Here is a 16,344-nt window from a genome sequence, read left to right on the forward strand (position 1 = left end):
GAGGCATGGATCTGAAAAGGGAATAAACACCACCCAATGTTGTGCTCAAAGCAAATGACTCTTAGATTTGGAGTCTTATCCGCTATTGACTCAGATAACTAGGCTTTTTTACAGTGTTATGGCATCATGGCAAGGCAAGGATTGCCCTTCAATCTATAAAACCAAAGCTAGGTTTCCACATTTAGTAGATCCTGAGATTCCTGCTTGGTTTCACACACTGATGTACACCTCTTTTAAGTTTCAAATAAAACACGTTTGGTTGTGTAGTGACAGAGATCTCGCCTGTAGAATTCTGGGAAAAAACACCGCCCAACGTGGGGCTCGAACCCACGACCCTGAGATTAAGAGTCTCATGCTCTACCAACTGAGCTAGCCAGGCTTGGTTACTGTTGTGTGACAAAAAGGCCACTCAAGCCAAGGAGTGCCCTACAAACTATTAAAGTAGATCTAGGCTACCACATTCAGTACACTGAGATGCATGCTTGGTTTCACACATTGAGGAAAATGGGTAAGTAACCGTGAAGTAAAATGTGAAGCATTGGTTGTTCAGTGGTAAAATACTCGCCTGCCACGCGGGAGGCCCGGGTTCGATTCCCGGCCAATGCAGTACTCAAGTTTTACTGAAATTATGGTATATTTTGTTAAAGAGTGTCTGGCTCTTTGCATTTTGGTGGTGCAGGTATAGAATTCCACATACAATAAATTAATGGTAGAATCTTGTGGTTTAGTGGTAGAATTCCCACCTGCCAAGAGAGAGGTCTGGATCTGAAAAGGGAATAAACACCAAACAAATGTTGTACTAAAAGCATATGACTCTTAGCTTGGGAGTTTTATTTCTATTGACTAAGCTGGCCAGGCTTTGTTACAGTGTTGTAGCATCAAGGCAAGGCAACGCTTGCTCTTCAATCTACACTATTAAACCAAAGCAAAGTTTCCACATTCAGTAGATCCTGATATTCCTGCATGGTTTCACCCACTGATGTACACCTGAAACAGCGATATATTTTGTTAAAGAGTGCCTGGCTCTTTGTATTTTGGTGGTGCAGGTATAGAATTTAACATACAATGATTTAGTGGTAGAATCTTGTAGTTTAGTGGTAGAATTCTCGCCTGCCATGAGGGAGGCATGGATCTGAAAAGGGAATAAACACCACCCAATGTTGTGCTCAAAGCAAATGACTCTTAGATTTGGAGTCTTATTCGCTATTGACTCAGATAGCTAGGCTTTTTTACAGTGTTATGGCATCATGGCAAGGCATAAATTGCCCTTCAATTTATAAAACCAAAGCAAGGTTTCCACATTTAGTAGATCCTGAGATTCCTGCTTGGTTTCACACACTGATGTACACCTCTTTTAAGTTTCAAATAAAACACGTTTGGTTGTGTAGTGACAGAGATCTCGCCTGTAGAATTCTGGGAAAAAACACCGCCCAACGTGGGGCTCGAACCCACGACCCTGAGATTAAGAGTCTCATGCTCTACCGACTGAGCTAGCCAGGCTTGGTTACTGTGATGTGACAAAAAGGCCACTCAAGCCAAGGAGTGCCCTACAAGCTATTAAAGTAGATCTAGGCTACCACATTCAGTACACTGAGATGCATGCTTGGTTTCACACATTGAGGAAAATGGGTAAGTAACCTTGAAGTAAAATGTGAAGCATTGGTTGTTCAGTGGTAGAATTCTCGCCTGCCACGCGGGAGGCCCGGGTTCGATTCCCGGCCAATGCAGTACTCAAGTTTTACTGAAATTATGGTATATTTTGTTAAAGAGTGGCTGGCTCTTTGCATTTTGGTGGTGCAGGTATAGAATTCCACATACAATAAATTAATGGTAGAATCTTGTGGTTTAGTGGTAGAATTCCCACCTGCCAAGAGAGAGGTCTGGATCTGAAAAGGGAATAAACACCAAACAAATGTTGTACTAAAAGCATATGACTCTAAGCTTGGGAGTTTTATTTCTATTGACTAAGCTGGCCAGGCTTTGTTACAGTGTTGTAGCATCAAGGCAAGGCAACGCTTGCTCTTCAATCTACACTATTAAACCAAAGCAAAGTTTCCACATTCAGTAGATCCTGATATTCCTGCATGGTTTCACCCACTGATGTACACCTGAAACAGCGATATATTTTGTTAAAGAGTGCCTGGCTCTTTGCATTTTGGTGGTGCAGGTATAGAATTTAACATACAATGATTTAGTGGTAGAATCTTGTGGTTTAGTGGTAGAATTCTCGCCTGCCATGAGGGAGGCATGGATCTGAAAAGGGAATAAACACCACCCAATGTTGTGCTCAAAGCAAATGACTCTTAGATTTGGAGTCTTATTCGCTATTGACTCAGATAGCTAGGCTTTTTTACAGTGTTATGGCATCATGGCAAGGCAAGGATTGCCCTTCAATTTATAAAACCAAAGCAAGGTTTCCACATTTAGTAGATCCTGAGATTCCTGCTTGGTTTCACACACTGATGCACACCTCTTTTAAGTTTCAAATAAAACACGTTTGGTTGTGTAGTGACAGAGATCTCGCCTGTAGAATTCTGGGAAAACACATCGCCCAATGTGGGGCGCGAACCCATGACCCTGAGATTAAGAGTCTCATGCTCTACCGACTGAGCTAGCCAGGCTTGGTTACTGTGATTTGACAAAAAGGCCACTCAAGCCAAGGAATGCCCTAAAAGCTATTAAAGTAGATCTAGGCTACCACATTCAGTACACTGAGATGCATGCTTGGTTTCACAAATTGAGGAAAATGGGTAAGTAACCGTGAAGTAAAATGTGAAGCATTGGTTGTTCAGTGGTAAAATTCTCGCCTGCCATGCGGGAGGGCCGGGTTCGATTCCCGGCCATTGCAGTACTCAAGTTTTACTGAAATTATGGTATATTTTGTTAAAGAGTGTCTGGCTCTTTGCATTTTGGTGGTGCAGGTAAAGAATTCCACATACAATAAATTAATGTTAGAATCTTGTGGTTAAGTGGTAGAATTCCCACCTGCCAAGAGAGAGGTCTGGGTCTGAAAAGGGAATAAACACCAAACAAATGTTGTACTAAAAGCATATGACTCTTAGCTTGGGAGTTTTATTTCTATTGACTAAGCTGGCCAGGCTTTGTTACAGTGTTGTAGCATCAAGGCAAGGCAACGCTTGCTCTTCAATCTACACTATTAAACCAAAGCAAAGTTTCCACATTCAGTAGATCCTGATATTCCTGCATGGTTTCACCCACTGATGTACACCTGAAACAGCAATATATTTTGTTAAAGAGTGCCTGGCTCTTTGCATTTTGGTGGTGCAGGTATAGAATTCAACATACAATGATTTAGTGGTAGAATCTTGTAGTTTAGTGGTAGAATTCTCGCCTGCTATGAGGGAGGCATGGATCTGAAAAGGGAATAAACACCACCCAATGTTGTGCTCAAAGCAAATGACTCTTAGATTTGGAGTCTTATCCGCTATTGACTCAGATAACTAGGCTTTTTTACAGTGTTATGGCATCATGGCAAGGCAAGGATTGCCCTTCAATCTATAAAACCAAAGCTAGGTTTCCACATTTAGTAGATCCTGAGATTCCTGCTTGGTTTCACACACTGATGTACACCTCTTTTAAGTTTCAAATAAAACACGTTTGGTTGTGTAGTGACAGAGATCTCGCCTGTAGAATTCTGGGAAAAAACACCGCCCAACGTGGGGCTCGAACCCACGACCCTGAGATTAAGAGTCTCATGCTCTACCAACTGAGCTAGCCAGGCTTGGTTACTGTTGTGTGACAAAAAGGCCACTCAAGCCAAGGAGTGCCCTACAAACTATTAAAGTAGATCTAGGCTACCACATTCAGTACACTGAGATGCATGCTTGGTTTCACAAATTGAGGAAAATGGGTAAGTAACCGTGAAGTAAAATGTGAAGCATTGCTTGTTCAGTGGTAGAATTCTCGCCTGCCACGCGGGAGGCCCGGGTTCGATTCCCGGCCAATGCAGTACTCAAGTTTTACTGAAATTATGGTATATTTTGTTAAAGAGTGTCTGGCTCTTTGCATTTTGGTGGTGCAGGTAAAGAATTCCACATACAATAAATTAATGTTAGAATCTTGTGGTTAAGTGGTAGAATTCCCACCTGCCAAGAGAGAGGTCTGGATCTGAAAAGGGAATAAACACCAATCAAATGTTGTACTAAAAGCATATGACTCTTAGCTTGGGAGTTTTATTTCTATTGACTAAGCTGGCCAGGCTTTGTTACAGTGTTGTAGCATCAAGGCAAGGCAACGCTTGCTCTTCAATCTACACTATTAAACCAAAGCAAAGTTTCCACATTCAGTAGATCCTGATATTCCTGCATGGTTTCACCCACTGATGTACACCTGAAACAGCGATATATTTTGTTAAAGAGTGCCTGGCTCTTTGCATTTTGGTGGTGCAGGTATAGAATTTAACATACAATGATTTAGTGGTAGAATCTTGTGGTTTAGTGGTAGAATTCTCGCCTGCCATGAGGGAGGCATGGATCTGAAAAGGGAATAAACACCACCCAATGTTGTGCTCAAAGCAAATGACTCTTAGATTTGGAGTCTTATTCGCTATTGACTCAGATAGCTAGGCTTTTTTACAGTGTTATGGCATCATGGCAAGGCAAGGATTGCCCTTCAATTTATAAAACCAAAGCAAGGTTTCCACATTTAGTAGATCCTGAGATTCCTGCTTGGTTTCACACACTGATGTACACCTCTTTTAAGTTTCAAATAAAACACGTTTGGTTGTGTAGTGACAGAGATCTCGCCTGTAGAATTCTGGGAAAAAACACCGCCCAACGTGGGGTTTGAACCCACGACCCTGAGATTAAGAGTCTCATGCTCTACCGACTGAGCTAGCCAGGCTTGGTTACTGTGATGTGACAAAAAGGCCACTCAAGCCAAGGAGTGCCCTACAAGCTATTAAAGTAGATCTAGGCTACCACATTTAGTACACTGAGATGCATGCTTGGTTTCACTCATTGAGGAAAATGGGTAAGTAACCATGAAGTAAAATGTGAAGCATTGGTTGTTCAGTGGTAGAATTCTTGCCTGCCACGCGGGAGGCCCGGGTTCGATTCCCGGCCAATGCAGTACTCAAGTTTTACTGAAATTATGGTATATTTTGTTAAAGAGTGGCTGGCTCTTTGCATTTTGGTGGTGCAGGTATAGAATTCCACATACAATAAATTAATGGTAGAATCTTGTGGTTTAGTGGTAGAATTCCCACCTGCCAAGAGAGAGGTCTGGATCTGAAAAGGGAATAAACACCAAACAATTGTTGTACTAAAAGCATATGACTCTTAGCTTGGGAGTTTTATTTCTATTGACTAAGCTGGCCAGGCTTTGTTACAGTGTTGTAGCATCAAGGCAAGGCAACGCTTGCTCTTCAATCTACACTATTAAACCAAAGCAAAGTTTCCACATTCAGTAGATCCTGATATTCCTGCATGGTTTCACCCACTGATGTACACCTGAAACAGCGATATATTTTGTTAAAGAGTGCCTGGCTCTTTGCATTTTGGTGGTGCAGGTATAGAATTTAACATACAATGATTTAGTGGTAGAATCTTGTGGTTTAGTGGTAGAATTCTCGCCTGCCATGAGGGAGGCATGGATCTGAAAAGGGAATAAACACCACCCAATGTTGTGCTCAAAGCAAATGACTCTTAGATTTGGAGTCTTATTCGCTATTGACTCAGATAGCTAGGCTTTTTTACAGTGTTATGGCATCATGGCAAGGCAAGGATTGCCCTTCAATTTATAAAACCAAAGCAAGGTTTCCACATTTAGTAGATCCTGAGATTCCTGCTTGGTTTCACACACTGATGTACACCTCTTTTAAGTTTCAAATAAAACACGTTTGGTTGTGTAGTGACAGAGATCTCGCCTGTAGAATTCTGGGAAAAAACATCGCCCAATGTGGGGCGCGAACCCATGACCCTGAGATTAAGAGTCTCATGCTCTACCGACTGAGCTAGCCAGGCTTGGTTACTGTGATTTGACAAAAAGGCCACTCAAGCCAAGGAGTGCCCTACAAGCTATTAAAGTAGATCTAGGCTACCACATTCAGTACACTGAGATGCATGCTTGGTTTCACAAATTGAGGAAAATGGGTAAGTAACCGTGAAGTAAAATGTGAAGCATTGGTTGTTCAGTGGTAAAATTCTCGCCTGCCATGCGGGAGGGCCGGGTTCGATTCCTGGCCAATGCAGTACTCAAGTTTTATTGAAATTATGGTATATTTTGTTAAAGAGTGTCTGGCTCTTTGCATTTTGGTGGTGCAGGTAAAGAATTCCACATACAATAAATTAATGTTAGAATCTTGTGGTTAAGTGGTAGAATTCCCACCTGCCAAGAGAGAGGTCTGGGTCTGAAAAGGGAATAAACACCAAACAAATTTTGTACTAAAAGCATATGACTCTTAGCTTGGGAGTTTTATTTCTATTGACTAAGCTGGCCAGGCTTTGTTACAGTGTTGTAGCATCAAGGCAAGGCAACGCTTGCTCTTCAATCTACACTATTAAACCAAAGCAAAGTTTCCACATTCAGTAGATCCTGATATTCCTGCATGGTTTCACCCACTGATGTACACCTGAAACAGCAATATATTTTGTTAAAGAGTGCCTGGCTCTTTGCATTTTGGTGGTGCAGGTATAGAATTCAACATACAATGATTTAGTGGTAGAATCTTGTAGTTTAGTGGTAGAATTCTCGCCTGCTATGAGGGAGGCATGGATCTGAAAAGGGAATAAACACCACCCAATGTTGTGCTCAAAGCAAATGACTCTTAGATTTGGAGTCTTATCCGCTATTGACTCAGATAACTAGGCTTTTTTATAGTGTTATGGCATCATGGCAAGGCAAGGATTGCCCTTCAATTTATAAAACCAAAGCAAGGTTTCCACATTTAGTAGATCCTGAGATTCCTGCTTGGTTTCACACACTGATGTACACCTCTTTTAAGTTTCAAATAAAACACGTTTGGTTGTGTAGTGACAGAGATCTCGCCTGTAGAATTCTGGGAAAAAACACCGCCCAACGTGGGGCTCGAACCCACGACCCTGAGATTAAGAGTCTCATGCTCTACCAACTGAGCTAGCCAGGCTTGGTTACTGTTGTGTGACAAAAAGGCCACTCAAGCCAAGGAGTGCCCTACAAACTATTAAAGTAGATCTAGGCTACCACATTCAGTACACTGAGATGCATGCTTGGTTTCACAAATTGAGGAAAATGGGTAAGTAACCGTGAAGTAAAATGTGAAGCATTGCTTGTTCAGTGGTAGAATTCTCGCCTGCCACGCGGGAGGCCCGGGTTCGATTCCCGGCCAATGCAGTACTCAAGTTTTACTGAAATTATGGTATATTTTGTTAAAGAGTGTCTGGCTCTTTGCATTTTGGTGGTGCAGGTAAAGAATTCCACATACAATAAATTAATGTTAGAATCTTGTGGTTAAGTGGTAGAATTCCCACCTGCCAAGAGAGAGGTCTGGATCTGAAAAGGGAATAAACACCAAACAAATGTTGTACTAAAAGCATATGACTCTTAGCTTGGGAGTTTTATTTCTATTGACTAAGCTGGCCAGGCTTTGTTACAGTGTTGTAGCATCAAGGCAAGGCAACGCTTGCTCTTCAATCTACACTATTAAACCAAAGCAAAGTTTCCACATTCAGTAGATCCTGATATTCCTGCATGGTTTCACCCACTGATGTACACCTGAAACAGCGATATATTTTGTTAAAGAGTGCCTGGCTCTTTGCATTTTGGTGGTGCAGGTATAGAATTTAACATACAATGATTTAGTGGTAGAATCTTGTGGTTTAGTGGTAGAATTCTCGCCTGCCATGAGGGAGGCATGGATCTGAAAAGGGAATAAACACCACCCAATGTTGTGCTCAAAGCAAATGACTCTTAGATTTGGAGTCTTATTCGCTATTGACTCAGATAGCTAGGCTTTTTTACAGTGTTATGGCATCATGGCAAGGCAAGGATTGCCCTTCAATTTATAAAACCAAAGCAAGGTTTCCACATTTAGTAGATCCTGAGATTCCTGCTTGGTTTCACACACTGATGTACACCTCTTTTAAGTTTCAAATAAAACACGTTTGGTTGTGTAGTGACAGAGATCTCGCCTGTAGAATTCTGGGAAAAAACACCGCCCAACATGGAGCTCGAACCCACGACCCTGAGATTAAGAGTCTCATGCTCTACCGACTGAGCTAGCCAGGCTTGGTTACTGTGATGTGACAAAAAGGCCACTCAAGCCAAGGAGTGCCCTACAAGCTATTAAAGTAGATCTAGGCTACCACATTCAGTACACTGAGATGCATGCTTGGTTTCACACATTGAGGAAAATTTGTAAGTAACCTTGAAGTAAAATGTGAAGCATTGGTTGTTCAGTGGTAGAATTCTCGCCTGCCACGCGGGAGGCCCGGGTTCGATTCCCGGCCAATGCAGTACTCAAGTTTTACTGAAATTATGGTATATTTTGTTAAAGAGTGTCTGGCTCTTTGCATTTTGGTGGTGCAGGTAAAGAATTCCACATACAATAAATTAATGTTAGAATCTTGTGGTTAAGTGGTAGAATTCCCACCTGCCAAGAGAGAGGTCTGGGTCTGAAAAGGGAATAAACACCAAACAAATGTTGTACTAAAAGCATATGACTCTTAGCTTGGGAGTTTTATTTCTATTGACTAAGCTGGCCAGGCTTTGTTACAGTGTTGTAGCATCAAGGCAAGGCAACGCTTGCTCTTCAATCTACACTATTAAACCAAAGCAAAGTTTCCACATTCAGTAGATCCTGATATTCCTGCATGGTTTCACCCACTGATGTACACCTGAAACAGCAATATATTTTGTTAAAGAGTGCCTGGCTCTTTGCATTTTGGTGGTGCAGGTATAGAATTCAACATACAATGATTTAGTGGTAGAATCTTGTAGTTTAGTGGTAGAATTCTCGCCTGCTATGAGGGAGGCATGGATCTGAAAAGGGAATAAACACCACCCAATGTTGTGCTCAAAGCAAATGACTCTTAGATTTGGAGTCTTATCCGCTATTGACTCTGATAACTAGGCTTTTTTACAGTGTTATGGCATCATGGCAAGGCAAGGATTGCCCTTCAATCTATAAAACCAAAGCTAGGTTTCCACATTTAGTAGATCCTGAGATTCCTGCTTGGTTTCACACACTGATGTACACCTCTTTTAAGTTTCAAATAAAACACGTTTGGTTGTGTAGTGACAGAGATCTCGCCTGTAGAATTCTGGGAAAAAACACCGCCCAACGTGGGGCTCGAACCCACGACCCTGAGATTAAGAGTCTCATGCTCTACCAACTGAGCTAGCCAGGCTTGGTTACTGTTGTGTGACAAAAAGGCCACTCAAGCCAAGGAGTGCCCTACAAACTATTAAAGTAGATCTAGGCTACCACATTCAGTACACTGAGATGCATGCTTGGTTTCACACATTGAGGAAAATGGGTAAGTAACCGTGAAGTAAAATGTGAAGCATTGGTTGTTCAGTGGTAAAATACTCGCCTGCCACGCGGGAGGCCCGGGTTCGATTCCCGGCCAATGCAGTACTCAAGTTTTACTGAAATTATGGTATATTTTGTTAAAGAGTGTCTGGCTCTTTGCATTTTGGTGGTGCAGGTATAGAATTCCACATACAATAAATTAATGGTAGAATCTTGTGGTTTAGTGGTAGAATTCCCACCTGCCAAGAGAGAGGTCTGGATCTGAAAAGGGAATAAACACCAAACAAATGTTGTACTAAAAGCATATGACTCTTAGCTTGGGAGTTTTATTTCTATTGACTAAGCTGGCCAGGCTTTGTTACAGTGTTGTAGCATCAAGGCAAGGCAACGCTTGCTCTTCAATCTACACTATTAAACCAAAGCAAAGTTTCCACATTCAGTAGATCCTGATATTCCTGCATGGTTTCACCCACTGATGTACACCTGAAACAGCGATATATTTTGTTAAAGAGTGCCTGGCTCTTTGCATTTTGGTGGTGCAGGTATAGAATTTAACATACAATGATTTAGTGGTAGAATCTTGTGGTTTAGTGGTAGAATTCTCGCCTGCCATGAGGGAGGCATGGATCTGAAAAGGGAATAAACACCACCCAATGTTGTGCTCAAAGCAAATGACTCTTAGATTTGGAGTCTTATTCGCTATTGACTCAGATAGCTAGGCTTTTTTACAGTGTTATGGCATCATGGCAAGGCAAGGATTGCCCTTCAATTTATAAAACCAAAGCAAGGTTTCCACATTTAGTAGATCCTGAGATTCCTGCTTGGTTTCACACACTGATGTACACCTCTTTTAAGTTTCAAATAAAACACGTTTGGTTGTGTAGTGACAGAGATCTCGCCTGTAGAATTCTGGGAAAAAACACCGCCCAACGTGGGGCTCGAACCCACGACCCTGAGATTAAGAGTCTCATGCTCTACCGACTGAGCTAGCCAGGCTTGGTTACTGTGATGTGACAAAAAGGCCACTCAAGCCAAGGAGTGCCCTACAAGCTATTAAAGTAGATCTAGGCTACCACATTCAGTACACTGAGATGCATGCTTGGTTTCACAAATTGAGGAAAATGGGTAAGTAACCGTGAAGTAAAATGTGAAACATTGGTTGTTCAGTGGTAGAATTCTCGCCTGCCACGCGGGAGGCCCGGGTTCGATTCCCGGCCAATGCAGTACTCAAGTTTTACTGAAATTATGGTATATTTTGTTAAAGAGTGGCTGGCTCTTTGCATTTTGGTGGTGCAGGTATAGAATTCCACATACAATAAATTAATGGTAGAATCTTGTGGTTTAGTGGTAGAATTCCCACCTGCCAAGAGAGAGGTCTGGATCTGAAAAGGGAATAAACACCAAACAAATGTTGTACTAAAAGCATATGACTCTTAGCTTGGGAGTTTTATTTCTATTGACTAAGCTGGCCAGGCTTTGTTACAGTGTTGTAGCATCAAGGCAAGGCAACGCTTGCTCTTCAATCTACACTATTAAACCAAAGCAAAGTTTCCACATTCAGTAGATCCTGATATTCCTGCATGGTTTCACCCACTGATGTACACCTGAAACAGTGATATATTTTGTTAAAGAGTGCCTGGCTCTTTGCATTTTGGTGGTGCAGGTATAGAATTTAACATACAATGATTTAGTGGTAGAATCTTGTGGTTTAGTGGTAGAATTCTCGCCTGCCATGAGGGAGGCATGGATCTGAAAAGGGAATAAACACCACCCAATGTTGTGCTCAAAGCAAATGACTCTTAGATTTGGAGTCTTATTCGCTATTGACTCAGATAGCTAGGCTTTTTTACAGTGTTATGGCATCATGGCAAGGCAAGGATTGCCCTTCAATTTATAAAACCAAAGCAAGGTTTCCACATTTAGTAGATCCTGAGATTCCCGCTTGGTTTCACACACTGATGTACACCTCTTTTAAGTTTCAAATAAAACACGTTTGGTTGTGTAGTGACAGAGATCTCGCCTGTAGAATTCTGGGAAAAAACACCGCCCAACGTGGGGCTCGAACCCACAACCCTGAGATTAAGAGTCTCATGCTCTACCGACTGAGCTAGCCAGGCTTGGTTACTGTGATGTGACAAAAAGGCCACTCAAGCCAAGGAGTGCCCTACAAGCTATTAAAGTAGATCTAGGCTACCACATTCAGTACACTGAGATGCATGCTTGGTTTCACACATTGAGGAAAATGGGTAAGTAACCTTAAAGTAAAATGTGAAGCATTGGTTGTTCAGTGGTAGAATTCTCGCCTGCCACGCGGGAGGCCCGGGTTCGATTCCCGGCCAATGCAGTACTGAAGTTTTACTGAAATTATGGTATATTTTGTTAAAGAGTGGCTGGCTCTTTGCATTTTGGTGGTGCAGGTATAGAATTCCACATACAATAAATTAATGTTAGAATCTTGTGGTTTAGTGGTAGAATTCCCACCTGCCAAGAGAGAGGTCTGGATCTGAAAAGGGAATAAACACCAAACAAATGTTGTACTAAAAGCATATGACTCTTAGCTTGGGAGTTTTATTTCTATTGACTAAGCTGGCCAGGCTTTGTTACAGTGTTGTAGCATCAAGGCAAGGCAACGCTTGCTCTTCAATCTACACTATTAAACCAAAGCAAAGTTTCCACATTCAGTAGATCCTGATATTCCTGCATGGTTTCACCCACTGATGTACACCTGAAACAGCGATATATTTTGTTAAAGAGTGCCTGGCTCTTTGCATTTTGGTGGTGCAGGTATAGAATTTAACATACAATGATTTAGTGGTAGAATCTTGTGGTTTAGTGGTAGAATTCTCGCCTGCCATGAGGGAGGCATGGATCTGAAAAGGGAATAAACACCACCCAATGTTGTGCTCAAAGCAAATGACTCTTAGATTTGGAGTCTTATTCGCTATTGACTCAGATAGCTAGGCTTTTTTACAGTGTTATGGCATCATGGCAAGGCAAGGATTGCCCTTCAATTTATAAAACCAAAGCAAGGTTTCCACATTTAGTAGATCCTGAGATTCCTGCTTGGTTTCACACACTGATGTACACCTCTTTTAAGTTTCAAATAAAACATGTTTGGTTGTGTAGTGACAGAGATCTCGCCTGTAGAATTCTGGGAAAAAACACCGCCCAACGTAGGGCTCGAACCCACGACCCTGAGATTAAGAGTCTCATGCTCTACCGACTGAGCTAGCCAGGCTTGGTTACTGTGATTTGACAAAAAGGCCACTCAAGCCAAGGAGTGCAATACAAGCTATTAAAGTAGATCTAGGCTACCACATTCAGTACACTGAGATCCATGCTTGGTTTCACACATTGAGGAAAATGGGTAAGTAACCGTGAAGTAAAATGTGAAGCATTGAATGTTCAGTGGTAGAATTCTCGCCTGCCACGCGGGAGGCCCGGGTTCGATTCCCGGCCAATGCAGTACTCAAGTTTTACTGAAATTATGGTATATTTTGTTAAAGAGTGTCTGGCTCTTTGCATTTTGGTGGTGCAGGTATAGAATTCCACATACAATAAATTAATGGTAGAATCTTGTGGTTTAGTGGTAGAATTCCCACCTGCCAAGAGAGAGGTCTGGATCTGAAAAGGGAATAAACACCAAACAAATGTTGTACTAAAAGCATATGACTCTTAGCTTGGGAGTTTTATTTCTATTGACTAAGCTGGCCAGGCTTTGTTACAGTGTTGTAGCATCAAGGCAAGGCAACGCTTGCTCTTCAATCTACACTATTAAACCAAAGCAAAGTTTCCACATTCAGTAGATCCTGATATTCCTGCATGGTTTCACCCACTGATGTACACCTGAAACAGCGATATATTTTGTTAAAGAGTGCCTGGCTCTTTGCATTTTGGTGGTGCAGGTATAGAATTTAACATACAATGATTTAGTGGTAGAATCTTGTGGTTTAGTGGTAGAATTCTCGCCTGCCATGAGGGAGGCATGGATCTGAAAAGGGAATAAACACCACCCAATGTTGTGCTCAAAGCAAATGACTCTTAGATTTGGAGTCTTATTCGCTATTGACTCAGATAGCTAGGCTTTTTTACAGTGTTATGGCATCATGGCAAGGCAAGGATTGCCCTTCAATTTATAAAACCAAAGCAAGGTTTCCACATTTAGTAGATCCTGAGATTCCTGCTTGGTTTCACACACTGATGGACACCTCTTTTAAGTTTCAAATAAAACACGTTTGGTTGTGTAGTGACAGAGATCTCGCCTGTAGAATTCTGGGAAAAAACATCGCCCAATGTGGGGCTCGAACCCATGACCCTGAGATTAAGAGTCTCATGCTCTACCGACTGAGCTAGCCAGGCTTGGTTACTGTGATTTGACAAAAAGGCCACTCAAGCCAAGGAGTGCCCTACAAGCTATTAAAGTAGATCTAGGCTACCACATTCAGTACACTGAGATGCATGCTTGGTTTCACAAATTGAGGAAAATGGGTAAGTAACCGTGAAGTAAAATGTGAAGCATTGGTTGTTCAGTGGTAGAATTCTCGCCTGCCACGCGGGAGGCCCGGGTTCGATTCCCGGCCAATGCAGTACTCAAGTTTTACTGAAATTATGGTATATTTTGTTAAAGAGTGTCTGGCTCTTTGCATTTTGGTGGTGCAGGTAAAGAATTCCACATACAATAAATTAATGTTAGAATCTTGTGGTTAAGTGGTAGAATTCCCACCTGCCAAGAGAGAGGTCTGGGTCTGAAAAGGGAATAAACACCAAACAAATGTTGTACTAAAAGCATATGACTCTTAGCTTGGGAGTTTTATTTCTATTGACTAAGCTGGCCAGGCTTTGTTACAGTGTTGTAGCATCAAGGCAAGGCAACGCTTGCTCTTCAATCTACACTATTAAACCAAAGCAAAGTTTCCACATTCAGTAGATCCTGATATTCCTGCATGGTTTCACCCACTGATGTACACCTGAAACAGCAATATATTTTGTTAAAGAGTGCCTGGCTCTTTGCATTTTGGTGGTCCAGGTATAGAATTCAACATACAATGATTTAGTGGTAGAATCTTGTAGTTTAGTGGTAGAATTCTCGCCTGCTATGAGGAAGGCATGGATCTGAAAAGGGAATAAACACCACCCAATGTTGTGCTCAAAGCAAATGACTCTTAGATTTGGAGTCTTATCCGCTATTGACTCAGATAACTAGGCTTTTTTACAGTGTTATGGCATCATGGCAAGGCAAGGATTGCCCTTCAATCTATAAAACCAAAGCTAGGTTTCCACATTTAGTAGATCCTGAGATTCCTGCTTGGTTTCACACACTGATGTACACCTCTTTTAAGTTTCAAATAAAACACGTTTGGTTGTGTAGTGACAGAGATCTCGCCTGTAGAATTCTGGGAAAAAACACCGCCCAACATGGGGCTCGAACCCACGACCCTGAGATTAAGAGTCTCATGCTCTACCAACTGAGCTAGCCAGGCTTGGTTACTGTTGTGTGACAAAAAGGCCACTCAAGCCAAGGTGTGACCTACAAACTATTAAAGTAGATCTAGGCTACCACATTCAGTACACTGAGATGCATGCTTGGTTTCACAAATTGAGGAAAATGGGTAAGTAACCGTGAAGTAAAATGTGAAGGATTGCTTGTTCAGTGGTAGAATTCTCGCCTGCCACGCGGGAGGCCCGGGTTCGACTCCCGGCCAATGCAGTACTCAAGTTTTACTGAAATTATGGTATATTTTGTTAAAGAGTGTCTGGCTCTTTGCATTTTGGTGGTGCAGGTAAAGAATTCCACATACAATAAATTAATGTTAGAATCTTGTGGTTAAGTGGTAGAATTCCCACCTGCCAAGAGAGAGGTCTGGATCTGAAAAGGGAATAAACACCAAACAAATGTTGTACTAAAAGCATATGACTCTTAGCTTGGGAGTTTTATTTCTATACACTAAGCTGGCCAGGCTTTGTTACAGTGTTGTAGCATCAAGGCAAGGCAACGCTTGCTCTTCAATCTACACTATTAAACCAAAGCAAAGTTTCCACATTCAGTAGATCCTGATATTCCTGCATGGTTTCACCCACTGATGTACACCTGAAACAGCGATATATTTTGTTAAAGAGTGCCTGGCTCTTTGCATTTTGGTGGTGCAGGTATAGAATTCAACATACAATGATTTAGTGGTAGAATCTTGTAGTTTAGTGGTAGAATTCTCGCCTGCTATGAGGGAGGCATGGATCTGAAAAGGGAATAAACACCACCCAATGTTGTGCTCAAAGCAAATGACTCTTAGATTTGGAGTCTTATTCGCTATTGACTCAGATAACTAGGCTTTTTTACAGTGTTATGGCATCATGGCAAGGCAAGGATTGCCCTTCAATCTATAAAACCAAAGCTAGGTTTCCACATTTAGTAGATCCTGAAATTCCTGCTTGGTTTCACACACTGATGTACACCTCTTTTAAGTTTCAAATAAAACACGTTTGGTTGTGTAGTGACAGAGATCTCGCCTGTAGAATTCTGGGAAAAAACACCGCCCAACGTGGGGCTCGAACCCACGACCCTGAGATTAAGAGTCTCATGCTCTACCGACTGAGCTAGCCAGGCTTGGTTACTGTTGTGTGACAAAAAGGCCACTCAAGCCAAGGAGTGCCCTACAAGCTATTAAAGTAGATCTAGGCTACCACATTCAGTACACTGAGATGCATGCTTGGTTTCACAAATTGAGGAAAATGGGTAAGTAACCGTGAAGTAAAATGTGAAGCATTGGTTGTTCAGTGGTAGAATTCTCGCCTGCCACGCAGGAGGCCTGGGTTCGATTCCCGGCCAATGCAGTACTCAAGTTTTACTGAAATTATGGTATATTTTGTTAAAGAGT

General features: G+C 41.9%; 11 non-coding genes across 11 annotated transcripts; 4 read left to right on the plus strand and 7 right to left on the minus strand.

Annotated features, from left to right (window-relative positions):
• Positions 1 to 306: 306 nt before the first annotated feature.
• TRNAK-CUU (transfer RNA lysine (anticodon CUU)) lies at positions 307 to 379 on the minus strand. The gene has a single exon. It is a non-coding gene; the product is annotated as a tRNA-Lys (tRNA).
• Positions 380 to 1,427: 1,048 nt separating this feature from the next.
• On the minus strand, positions 1,428 to 1,500 carry TRNAK-CUU (transfer RNA lysine (anticodon CUU)). Its single transcript has one exon. It is a non-coding gene; the product is annotated as a tRNA-Lys (tRNA).
• Positions 1,501 to 1,656: 156 nt separating this feature from the next.
• Positions 1,657 to 1,727, plus strand: TRNAG-GCC (transfer RNA glycine (anticodon GCC)). The gene has a single exon. It is a non-coding gene; the product is annotated as a tRNA-Gly (tRNA).
• A 1,942-nt stretch (positions 1,728 to 3,669) lies between these two features.
• On the minus strand, positions 3,670 to 3,742 carry TRNAK-CUU (transfer RNA lysine (anticodon CUU)). Its single transcript has one exon. It is a non-coding gene; the product is annotated as a tRNA-Lys (tRNA).
• Positions 3,743 to 7,032: 3,290 nt separating this feature from the next.
• TRNAK-CUU (transfer RNA lysine (anticodon CUU)) lies at positions 7,033 to 7,105 on the minus strand. The gene has a single exon. It is a non-coding gene; the product is annotated as a tRNA-Lys (tRNA).
• Positions 7,106 to 8,382: 1,277 nt separating this feature from the next.
• Positions 8,383 to 8,453, plus strand: TRNAG-GCC (transfer RNA glycine (anticodon GCC)). The gene has a single exon. It is a non-coding gene; the product is annotated as a tRNA-Gly (tRNA).
• Positions 8,454 to 9,274: 821 nt separating this feature from the next.
• On the minus strand, positions 9,275 to 9,347 carry TRNAK-CUU (transfer RNA lysine (anticodon CUU)). The gene has a single exon. It is a non-coding gene; the product is annotated as a tRNA-Lys (tRNA).
• A 1,048-nt stretch (positions 9,348 to 10,395) lies between these two features.
• TRNAK-CUU (transfer RNA lysine (anticodon CUU)) lies at positions 10,396 to 10,468 on the minus strand. Its single transcript has one exon. It is a non-coding gene; the product is annotated as a tRNA-Lys (tRNA).
• A 1,277-nt stretch (positions 10,469 to 11,745) lies between these two features.
• Positions 11,746 to 11,816, plus strand: TRNAG-GCC (transfer RNA glycine (anticodon GCC)). Its single transcript has one exon. It is a non-coding gene; the product is annotated as a tRNA-Gly (tRNA).
• A 2,171-nt stretch (positions 11,817 to 13,987) lies between these two features.
• TRNAG-GCC (transfer RNA glycine (anticodon GCC)) lies at positions 13,988 to 14,058 on the plus strand. The gene has a single exon. It is a non-coding gene; the product is annotated as a tRNA-Gly (tRNA).
• Positions 14,059 to 16,000: 1,942 nt separating this feature from the next.
• TRNAK-CUU (transfer RNA lysine (anticodon CUU)) lies at positions 16,001 to 16,073 on the minus strand. The gene has a single exon. It is a non-coding gene; the product is annotated as a tRNA-Lys (tRNA).
• Positions 16,074 to 16,344: the final 271 nt, after the last annotated feature.

The sequence above is a fragment of the Crinia signifera genome, chromosome 3 (genome assembly GCF_055691185.1).
Source record: "Crinia signifera chromosome 3, ASM5569118v1, whole genome shotgun sequence".
Classification (NCBI taxonomy): Eukaryota; Metazoa; Chordata; class Amphibia; order Anura; family Myobatrachidae; genus Crinia; species Crinia signifera.